The following is an 11,955-nucleotide window of genomic DNA, read 5'->3' as shown; positions in this document are numbered from 1 at the left end:
ACAAAAAAAGCCCACTCAGAAGCCATTTTCATTTCCTGCCTGCAAACCATTCCTAGAGCTTTACCTTCTCTCACACTTCTGAAACGTGTGACATATATCTCTTGAGCTGATCCAGTCAAGCTAGGACTACAGCCAATTTTCCCATATAGACTATGTTCATAACACAAATTCTTGATTTATTGAATTATTTATGAGAATACCATCAAGACCTTAGTTGACCAGAGGGGTTCCAACATCCAAATCCTCAATATTTCGGAGCCTGGCTCCCACAGACATCAGTATTATAGGTGTCTAGTAGATGTCTAAATACTTCCGAGGATCTTGCTCCAATTGCCTTCAATTGACTTTGGATCTAATCACATATGTTTAATATTAAACCTTGGGACTTCCTTGATAAAAAATACAGTATCAAAATATCACAAATGGTGCTGAACATAAAACTAAATCCTGTGCATTTTCTCATAGCTATACTGACCTTGACAGCCTAAGAAGGGTACAATTACCCTTTGTTCAACAAAACAAACAAACTGAATTTAGACAAAGAGTGTGTAAAATAAAGCTGTCACTATATGTTGAGCTTTCTGACCATGAATATTTTGTGCCAGATGCAATAAAGATCTGACACACTGGTTTACAATAACCAACTTCAATGTTAAGTATCCAGCATGGAAAGAAAACTCTGGCTGAGACATCTGAGGTCCCATGCAGCTGCTGTTGAAGAACCACAAGTTTGCAAAATAACCCAATGTGCTTACCTTGCAAAGTCTAAATTCTTAAAAGCACGGAAAGTTAAGGCTTCTTCAGGCTTAGATAGAAATTGAAGGGGAGATTTTTTTGGGCTCCACTGTTCTTGTGCCTAAAATCTCTTTTGTATCTGACCTTGCATTCAGGCCCTGACCCAACAAAGTGTCAGTGAAGCTCTCCTGAGGTTCAGACACACACATGCCTGAATGATTTTGTGGAGCGGTGACATAACACCTTAACAAAGCACTAAGATGATGATGCTTCTTGGCACCTGCTGAAATTGGACCCAATGTAGTCTGTGCATACTAAGCCTAAAACATTTTAGTGGTTTTACACCAGAACAGCATCAATGGTCTTTTCCAAGTTGAATCACAGGAAAATCACAAGAAAAGAGGAGGTCAAGACGAGAGCACTTTAACAGCTTTCTTGACCCTTTGTAATTTATATTTTGTGTATAACATTTTAGATTAATGTATACTGAATTGCTTTTTTGCTGCAGAACCTGTTAAAGAAGAGGATTGTATTTCATTCTGTGCAGATGTATCGGGTTCTATGGGAGAAATGTTATTTCTATTTTCATACATTATTTTTACAGTGTAATAGTGGAGTAATGAACTTTGCAGAACATTTAAATGTTAGCTCATTGGCTCAAGAAAACTGAGATCCAAATGCCAAGAAATTTCTCTTAATTGGACAGGTGTCTTATAAAATGGCCAAATGTCCTTTGATTGAATCTGACTTAAGTATTGACAGTTATTCAGAAATAAAAGACAATACTCAATCTTAGGAAAGTAACAGCATATTGGATTTAATAATACATTATAATACTGTTGTAGTTCTTTGCCAGTAAATGAGTGTCAAGACACTGAGAGTGGAACAAAGAGAATTGCTGAGGACGGGGCTGGCTCTTCCCATGCATTCAGTCTGAATTTGGCCACCATCTTCAAAAGAAAAAGGCAGATTTTTGCAAATACTACTCGTGGTGTGAGTTCCTCAGTGTATCTTCACTTTCATTGCCCCAGAACATGGAGAAGCTTTGTTTCCATGGTCAGCATTTTATTATGGCTATCGTATTCCATAATTTAAATTGGTACCAAATTGTGTTTTAAATTCCAGGGAACAGCCTACACACAGAATGGCCCACAGGCTTGGTAATTACCCTGTTGATGGTAACACCTAGGAATCTCTTCTGTCAGTGAGAAATGTCTTATTTATTACAGGATTTTGTAATACTTACAGAAATGGACTAATTTACCTTTAGCAAGCCATGTATCATGGTTTTGATGAAACCAGGAAATTTTGACCCAGAGTCTTCCATAATGTTACATTTACGTTTGTAGATGTGTTTGTAGATGTAGATGTTCCTCTGCTGTTAATTGCATTTCTCCTGTTTTTTTCGCTAAGTAATTTAACTGAGTTTATTTCAAATAATTTAGTAATTATTTTCTTAGTGCTTGGTATTAGGTATTTGTCTGTCCTCATCTGCAAACTTTTCAAAGCAGCATTATTCATGGCGGACCCTGACCTTGAAAATGACAAGATATCAACTTATATAGGCCTTTTTAGGATTTCAAGGACTTTTCCTGTTGTCCTGGTTTTGGCTGTGATAGAGTCAAATTTCTTCCTAGTGCTGTGTTTTGGATTTAGTATGAGAAGAATGTTGATAACACGCTGATGTTTTCAGTTGTTGCTAAGTACCCTCCTAATCAAGGACATTCAGCTTCCATGCTCTGCCAAGCACACAAGAGGCTGGGAGGGAGCATAGCCAGGACAGCTGGCCCAGGTGGCCAATCGGTATTCCATACCATGTGACGTCATGCTCAGTATATGAATGGTAGGCATGATCCAGGAAATAGTGATCACCCCCGTCAGCGCGGGTGGTGAGCAATTGCATTGTGCATCACTCATTTTGTATATTCTATCATCATCATCATCATCATCATCATCATCATCATCATCATTATTATTATTATTATTTTCCCTTCCTTTTCTGTTTTATTAAAGTGTCTTTATCTCAACCCATGAGTTTTCTCCCTCTTACCCTTCCGATTCTCCCCCCATCCCACTGCGGGGAGTGAGCAGCTGTGTGGTGTTTGGCTGCCTGCCAGGTTAAACCAAGACACCTGTCCAAAATTGGGCTAAATTGTGATGATGATGATGGTGGTGGTGGTGGTGGTGGTGGTGTGATCTGAAATTACTTTCAAGAAACTTCACAGTGGATCAGCTGAATTGTTCTTTTTAATAGTTTCAATATACTCAACATTTACTTTTATTTCAACCATTACCAATTTTTTTTATTGCAAGTTAGCACAATTTAGCACAGCCATTGTGGGTCATAATTTCAACTTTCTTATCTTGAAAACATCCAGATAATATATTTAGCAAATATCAAATGTTTTCAAACATACTTCAGTAAAGGAAGTTAGGAAAAATGAACCTTTCCTGTAGACAGTTTCATTTTTGACAAACTGGAGTTTTCTAATGAAGACAGCTGAAAAATCTCCTAGCTTTGCTAAAAGAAGATATACAGAAAGTGTGTACTGAAGGAACAGCAGACTTTCAATTTAGAAAAGAGCACAGAATCATCTTGGTTACACATGTAGCTCCCAACTAGCAAATCACAGTTATTCAAAGACTATTTGAACATAGATGTATGTACGAGGTACTATTACTGTCTTACTCACACTAACTGACATTACTTCATTTCCCTCTCTTTAATCAATTAATTCTGCATTAAGGAAAATACATTTTTGCTTACTGTCTTCTGATAATTCCTTAATTTCAGACCCCCATTGCTTCTGCTTCCTGTGATTCAAATTCAGACACGCTGTCGTGAACAGCAGGGTCCTGTAGCTAGTTTGTGCAGCATTCATCTAGGAAATTCCAAAGTAAATATTATTTAGGTGTAAAATAGGGAGGGAGTACAATCAAGAAGCAAGGTGTAACATGTAGAGTTGTGTCCCAGTGGTTTCCCTACCTTGATGCGACTGCTTCTAGGACGATTTGTTAGAGGCAGAACGTTTTACATAAACTATTTCCCCTCCTCAGAACACCATTATAGTTTCCACTCTATATATTTTTGCATGCCACTTTCACCATGGCAGAATCTGAACACCTTCCCATAGTGCATGAAAGAATATAAGCAACATCTGTCGCAGGTGGTTTGTTCTTTGTCTCATCTTCTCCCTGGAGAGAGAGCTGTGTATGTAGTCGGTAGGGATATAAATAATAGATTATTCCTCTCCACAGTTAAACTAGGGGAAAAAAAAAAAAAAACGTTTGATTTAGACTGAAATTTGTTTTGTTGTTTTTCTTAAGCAAAACGTTAAAAGAAAAGTCAGTGGCATATCAAACTTTTTATTCAGCTTCAGAGGAAATATTTTGGTTTTGCGGAACAGACAAAAGAAATGGGAAATGAAAGGCTAGATTCATAAAACTTTGCTGGAGAAGAAGCTGGCAAAGGGAAGACCTCTTCATGCCTACCAACTCAATGGTTATAATAGTCAACCCAGAACATGATATACTCAAGTCATTGCACATCTGGGTTCCAGATCATAGGATCATAGAATCATAGAATCATAAAACCATTAAGGTTGGAAAAGGCCTCTAAGATCATCGAGTCCAACCGTCAACCCAACACCACCATGCCCACTACACCATGTCCCTAAGCGCCTCATCTACACGCCTTTTAAATACTTCCAGGGATGGTGACTCAAACACTTCCCCGGGCAGCCTGTTCCAAGGCCTGACCACTCTTTCAGTAAAGAAATTTCTCCTGAAGTCCAGATGATGCTCATGGATTAGTTCACTGTTCAGGGCAAAATGGAACAGTCTTAATGGGAGGCAGTGAAAGGTGCCAGCCTGACAGGGTCTTCTCCTTGGTGTTCATGGCAATTTCCTAAGACAGGGTATTCCCTTTTCTTGTGATTTTACAAGGAATTACTCTTTTGTTTTCCATCCAAAATATATAGCAACTTTGAGTAATCCATTAAAAATTTCAAAATACTAGAATCACATTTATTGCAGGGAATATTTTATACAGGTCCAGAAGAAAGTTATATTTAGAGAGAATTATTATGTTTGTAGGTAAATCCTATTTGGCTTATTTAGGTAAACCCAAATTTGGCTTATTCAGGTAAATCCAAATTTGGCTTATTCTTCAGGAGTTCCTACATGATTGTCATTTTTTTAAAGCAGTTGTTTACTAGTAAATAGTAATGATTTTTCAAGTTGTATTGTTATATATGGTTATTATAATTCTCCTGGCTCTGAATCAAAGAATCTCTTCACAGGGTGAATTCTTCCTAGGAGGGATTTTAATGCCAGAGTGGATCAGCCATGGTATAATTAGCACACCTTGGTATTCCCATAAGCTGTACTGTTCTTTACCTCTAGTGACACTCTCAAGTGTAGGAAATTGCTTCTTACTATCAAAAACAAGTAGTTCTGTGAGCAGTGGAGCTAATGAAACCTTCTTTCTGACGGACCACGTTGTAGCTTTTGTTTATTCCTCCTTTGCCTCCAACAACAACAACCTCAGCTCTGCCCTGTACCCCTTGGATAGCCCCCTCACATTAGCAGCTGATCAACGACAACATGATAATAAGGCTAAGGCCAGTTGGGGAGCTCTTCATGTGCTCATTGCCCACAAGTGCTGCCAAACAGAGTATTTATCAGCTGAGCTCTTTGTGCTTTTTCCTCACTAATTTGAACCTATGTCCTCTACCTGATTGCTGAGATTCACACGAATTTAATTCTCTCTTAAATGACAGTGTGTCTGTCAAATTTGGTTGAAAGTGACCAGTGTCCTCAAAGCTTATTGGGGTGAGGGGCACTACCAGACAGGTAAGTTCAATTGAATTCCTTTTGCTTGCATAGGAAAATAGTCTATAAAGGGAAATAAATTCAACTAAAACACTTCCAATCTCATCTACACTTAAGAAATAAATCAGTTACTAGATGTCAGGATGTCAGGTGCATATTTGTGGCACTGGAGGCTATAGTTTTTGGGGTTCCATTTTTGACCCATTAATGTAGTTTGAGCCCCCAAAACATACTTTATTAAGCTCAGCTTTCACTTTAGCTAGTTTAAAATGACTGGTATAGAATGCCACTGTCTTGATATAGTGAAAAAAACCCCACCACACTGTGGTTCCCAATATTGATGTTCAGTTTTCAGGTCTTCTGGTCACTTCCTCACTGACCCTGAGCAAGTCATTAGAAGATCTGAAGTAGGTCAACATTCTGTTAAAAAAATAAAAAAAAGAAAAGAGAGAAAAAGGAAAAAGAGAAAAAGAAAAAAAAGAAAAAAAGAAGCAGCTATATGAATATATCTATCCATAACTACCTTCCAAAGTATACACAACTCAGATCCTGGCAACAAGATAAGTACAGCATTCCTCTTGAATTGGGAAGCAAGGCTACATTATTGCAGATGTACTTCCCTTCTGAAAGGTCTCCATTCTCCCCTTTCCAGTGTGAATTTAGTGGCACTGTATTGCTCCGGGCTGCTTTCTCAGTCATAAACCTCTCGGATCACATCTAAGTTCTGTTCTCCAGTTTTTATTTCTATATTTTTCTGCAATTTAATTGTAAAATAGTTTCTTACTTTGTTAAAAACAAGGATATTTATTTACCAAGAAAAAAGTCTCTTAGAATTAAGTCTTATTCCTGTGTTGCAATCATTAGCAATACATAGACTCTTTCTCCTCTAACTAGGATGTCTGGAAAGAGAAGGGGCAATGCAGGATGTATCCTAAGTATGTCAATCAAAATAATTTTTGCTCTCCCTTTTCTCTCTCTGTCTTCCATTGAGGTTCACAACTGCATTACCTCAAAAAATGGGGAGCTGATTTTATTATTTTTTCTAATTTTTTCCCTATGATTATTCCACATTTTTCACAGCAGAGAGACTGTTATCCTAAAACAATAATGTTACAGAAAAAATTGCACAAAGCAGAAGTTTCCTTAAAGATTTTTCATGTCTTAGTAGTCTGTGGATTCCCCCAGTAGAGACATTTTTATTACACACTAAGTGCTATGATATAGAAACAATTATTATATTCACTCTGGAGAAGAGAGAGGTTTCTTCTGGTACTAAATTTTATTTTAAAATACAAAATTCCCTAAATGTTTGTGGGTCGAGTTTTTGTGAATCTCAGTTTGGATATGTCCTTGACTACTCTCTGATCAACATCTTTGAATTTCAGTGCCAAACTAAATATAAATGACAGTCCCATATTCACAAATACAAAGAGTCTCAAGAGTACTTTTTTTTTCCCATTTACATTCTGATTACAGAAAAGCATAATTTCCAGTGTTAACATCAAATATCCTTAAGCAATATAAATCTTAATTACTGTATGCTGGAAGTAGTACTAACAAATGCATGAGGTACTTTGCAAGGAAGTAAGTGTGTCCCTATGTACACGTAAAGAATTTCAGCAATTTCTTTCCTGCGGTTAACAAGACCTAAATCTGTTTAATGGTGAGTAATCTCTAAGAAGCAATATAACGTGGATAATTATTCAGAACTTCAGATTCTCTTCATACTTTTCTTTTAATAGTGTTTTTCTGGAAAACATCCACACTAGATCTGACATCTAGTGAACTAATGATCTACGAGTGACATTCATAATTTAAAATTATTCATAGAACAGCTTAGACTGAACTTGTGAGTCTGGATGATCCCGTATGCTGGGAAGTCAGGTGTAGAGATGCTTCAGAACTGTTCAGCAGAAATCCATCACCAGCTCATTTATGCAGGAGAAAGGTTTAAGGGAAAGAACACTAGAAATGTGTTAATCAGAATTTCTGTTTCTGCAGGCAGAGAAAGCAGATAAAATGGAATTGAGAGAATTGTACCTCCTTACATTAGCAGCAAAACAGGCTGAAACGTCACTTGTACTCAGACTTCCTTGAGCCTATCACCTAGAAATAAATGATAAAACAAGAGTTTCAATTTCCCTTCTAATTGTTTTGCATTTCTTATGGTTGGGAGGACAATAGTTATGTCTCCCTGGATCTGCAGGCATTGTGAAAAGAAAGCTCTTCTTTATTCATTTTAGGGAGCTAGAAATCCAGAGCAGCTTGCCTTCCCCAGGAACTTATTGCTCAGAAAACATGGGCTCTTCTGGCATGACTGGTGCTGGATCACTACTCTTTGAGAGACACCTATCTGCAGGAAAAGTGATAACAGGGACTGAAGGATGTTCTCCTGGAGATAGCTCAAAGATGTGTATGGCCATGATGCAGAGGCAATTACCCCAGCGGAGGAATATTTGAAGTATTCTTCAGGCAAACATAGCCTTAACTCAGCCCTTTTCACCATTCTGTTGCTACTACTGCATGCATCTGACATTGGTGCTCCTAATGGCCAGCCCTTTTCTGTGAGGTGGGCAGAGAGGATGGTCAGCATCCTGGGGAAACACCAAGGCACAAAAGTAACAACAGAATTTCAAACAGTTAAAACAGTATATAGATATATTTTAAAGTTTCATTTTTTAATTTTTATTTTATTATTCTTTATTTTACATTGAGCTAGAGAAGTAGTAAGCAGTAATATTTTTGTCCTCATTTAACCTCTTTTGGCCATTAGTGGTTAGTTGCAAGGAATGACAAACCCTGATTTACTTCAAGTAATTTCTATACAGTCCAATGGATGTTGATTAATCACCGTAAAATATTTTTTCTGGTTCTTTTTCAAAACCTTGAAGAGAACAAAAGTTCGTCTACAGTAAATATTTATAGTTATTTTAAGCTATTTTAACCTTTTTTGGCAGCAGACAGAACATGCTTCTCTGCTCTACAGCTTTTCAGCACCTCACTTAAAATAACAAATTGGCCCCTTCTGCTCTGGGATTACCTAGACAGATATAGGGATAAATAGCTCCTTAAAACCTTGGGACATTTCTCTTGTCTCTTTGATCTAATCCACTACCAATCCTGTCATTATCATTCACTGAAGAAAATGTGACAGCTAATGTACTGTAAGACCACGATTTTAATTCAAAATCACTGTAAGGACACTTCTTCTTTACTACAGGCTATATAACTATACATATAAAGTCTTTATCCAAACGTGTAAAAAATGAGTTCATTGAAGCTGCTTGGGTACTTACATAAGAATGTCTTTGCGGGATGAAGTACCCAGTAACATGTTAAATTCTTCCAAATTCCCCTCCAGCACTGCAATGTATCCTTGCCACATGGACAACCATGGTGAGGCTCCAAGAAAGGCAAAGGCGAGCGGTTTAACAGAGACGAAGATTTGGTATCAAAACATCTAGACTGTGCTCATCTAATGCAAACTGGGTTTTATAGTTCTGCAGTGTAAGTAAATATCATCTGATTGTTTTAGTGAATCAGCATCACTACATATTTATCAGTAGGCAGTCAAAATCAGAGGTGGCGGATATTTCAGGAAATTTTTGACATTTTGGAAAAAATTAATGAAAAAAATAGGAGAAAGTTTCTCCTAAAATTTAAAATCTGCAACTTGGGAAGCTAAATTTAGGATTCTATATTCATAGTCTCAAGTAAGCGGCCAGATTTAAGGAAGACTTTTTTCTTTTTTTCCTGCTCTTAGCTCCCACCAATCTGAGGGAGAGTAGCCTGCTTAACATTTCTTGGGGTCAAGTGCTAAGACAAGGTTTCCATTTTGTGAGCCAGTCTAATGCGCTGGTAATCATGCGTTTTGGGTCTACCTATCTTACCCACAAGAGATATGAGTCTGTGGAAATCTTCCTCTTTAGCATTTCCTGCAGTAGCTCGTAGTCTAATCCTTAATACTTGTAATTTAATAGCTGCTGTGTCAGGGGATTTGATAGCCATTACAGCAGCTATTTCGGTTGGTTGTGTTGTAGCTCAGTCTGAGCTTTGCAAAGCTTGGCAGCTCCAGCCCTGCACAAGTACAAACCTCTGCTTTGCCATTGTCAGGCCTGAGGTAACTCAATAAGAAAGTGAAACAGGCCGGTGCACCAGCTGGATAACCATTTGGCTGGTGTATCTAAGCTAGTGAAATCACAATTTCCCCTGTATCATTTTCACCTGAAGATATAATAAATTGGCTTAGGATTGCTCACCTTGAGAAACGGGCCCAAGCTCTTGCTTTGTGAAGAAGCACAAAGCTAAGCAAAACTGCAGCTCAGTTTCATTACCAACATTTTGCTCAGCTCTGATATTAAAACATTTTCTTTCTACTTTTATCTTTCAGTTGTCACCTTCCCTAGCAAGGCACCATTTTCTTTCATCAGGGCTTTAGAAATAGCGCCAATTTGTTTCCACCTCCTCTCTGTACAGCTGTGATCTTTAATCCCTGGTATCAATCTCTTTTTCTGTGGTTCCTGCCTCACTCTGTAACCCCTGCAACCTTGGAGCAAATGAGTCTATTTTTGTCTCTGGAGATTTGATGCCAGATAACACAGTTATTAGGTACATCTTTTTCTTGCTCTAATAATGATGATCTGCCTTTAGTAATTTTTCCATGCCTAAATTGCCAGCATGGCTGGAGAGGCATTCTGACATGTTTTTCCTGGGTGTGTAGATTGCTACTTCTACACACCTCCTCTTTTTTTTGTCTTCTTCTCTCTGAGATATTTTTTTATTTCAATTTTTTGTTTCATCCAATCCCCTGGTATGGCTTATCCATTCATGTGTAACTTATAGCTGTCAACATTTACACTAGGCTGCTCAAATTTATTGCTGACCACTGATACAGCTATAATTTCATTTTGGTCAAATAACTTAAGCTCTCTCACATTCCCACAGTGTGGTTCTTACACCAGTGCCTGAAGACAGAGATCACCACTGCAGCATTTGTGCAGCTTTCCCGGATTGTGACACAGGGTTATAGAGTGAGGTTAGACGCACTGGGAATGACCCGTTATCATTTTCTCTCTGCTGCATCGAGACCTAGCAGGATCACAGCTGAGTATAAGTTGAGGAAAGACAAGGTATCTCAGGTGACCGCAAAACCCAAAATTTATAACAGTAGAGGGTGAAAGCCACATCTGCAAAATCCCACAGGCAACTCGTGCAGCCTGAAGAACATGAGGTATGTGATGTGATACGTGGGATGTATGTGATCCATGAGATCCAAGTGGAAAGTTAATTTAATATTTGAACTGCAACACCATAGATTATCTTCAGCTTTTGAGGGACACCAGTTATAACCTTGGTTTGCACTCTCCTGCCTACTGATGACAATTTTTTTAATTATGAAAAGATAAAAGAAAAAAAAAACAGAGAAGAAGAACTCCTGTGTGTTAATGTCACTAATATCTGCCTATAGAGCCTGGTTGGCTGGTGAGATGTTTTCTGAAAAACATGTTTGGTTTTGATTTTTTTTAAATTCCTCTACATTTTCACAATCTTTTGTAAATGTAAATCTTCTTGACCGTAAAAAAAAAAAGCTCTTGGAGAACACTTCTATTCTGAAAAACATGCCCTCAGCTTTCTGTTCAAACATGGTTAATTAAAAGTTTTGGGTTTTATTTTGAATAAGTAATCTTGTTTAGGAACATATCCTTTAACACTTTTCTCACTAAGTCTGAAAACTCACTTGAACAAGAACTTATCATAGCTTTAAGTTTAGCCACATTGCTCTCAGATTCTTGCCTGGTACAGTAAGGTTTTCCAAATATTTTGGTCCCAGAGGACACTAAGAATCTCCAAGCTTTCCCTCAGAACCACCACCACAGTCACACAGAAGTGAGGACAGTGCTTAAGGAATAAACAATGTTGTTTGGTACAATTCTGTAGGAGAAACACTGCAAGAAGCCCATCTCATAGGGCTTTCAGAAGAGGGAGATTGCCAGTTGCACTATTTTGGGAAATAATAACTTGAGTAAATGCATTTTACCTTCCTAAAATTCATGGAAATTAGAAATATCAAAGGATACATAGGAACCCCTTATTTTCTTCCTGCTAAGCCATTCTGGTTCCCCTATGTCCTTTATTATTCCTTGTAGTGCATCGTTCGCTACTTACAGCTGAATCAAGACAAAGGACATTCTGATGCTGGAAGAATATTACTTAAACTTCTTGCTGGGTGTTACTGCAATTACCCTGACCTTTAACTTTAATTCCCCTCTTATTATGATAGAAATTTAGCTTTCAGCTTGTGCTGCAAATACACATGATGTACCAAAGTTTGAACTCCTGGAGGAGCCAGGGAAAGACTTCAGGAAGCCTTGAACAACTCTGATTGCT

The 11,955-nt window shown here is 37.8% G+C and overlaps 1 long non-coding RNA gene across 1 annotated transcript; it reads right to left on the bottom strand.

Annotated features, from left to right (window-relative positions):
• Window positions 1-4,087: 4,087 nt before the first annotated feature.
• Window positions 4,088-9,267, bottom strand: LOC142081540 (uncharacterized). The gene is made up of 3 exons (XR_012673393.1): window positions 8,865-9,267; window positions 7,609-7,674; window positions 4,088-5,988 (listed from the first exon to the last, which is right to left on the bottom strand). It is a non-coding gene; the product is annotated as an uncharacterized LOC142081540 (long non-coding RNA).
• Window positions 9,268-11,955: the final 2,688 nt, after the last annotated feature.

This window comes from Calonectris borealis, chromosome 1 (assembly GCF_964195595.1).
Source record: "Calonectris borealis chromosome 1, bCalBor7.hap1.2, whole genome shotgun sequence".
NCBI lineage: Eukaryota > Metazoa > Chordata > Aves > Procellariiformes > Procellariidae > Calonectris > Calonectris borealis.
The sequence above is the reverse complement of the archived record's forward strand: the minus strand, read 5'-3'. Positions and strand labels throughout refer to the sequence as shown.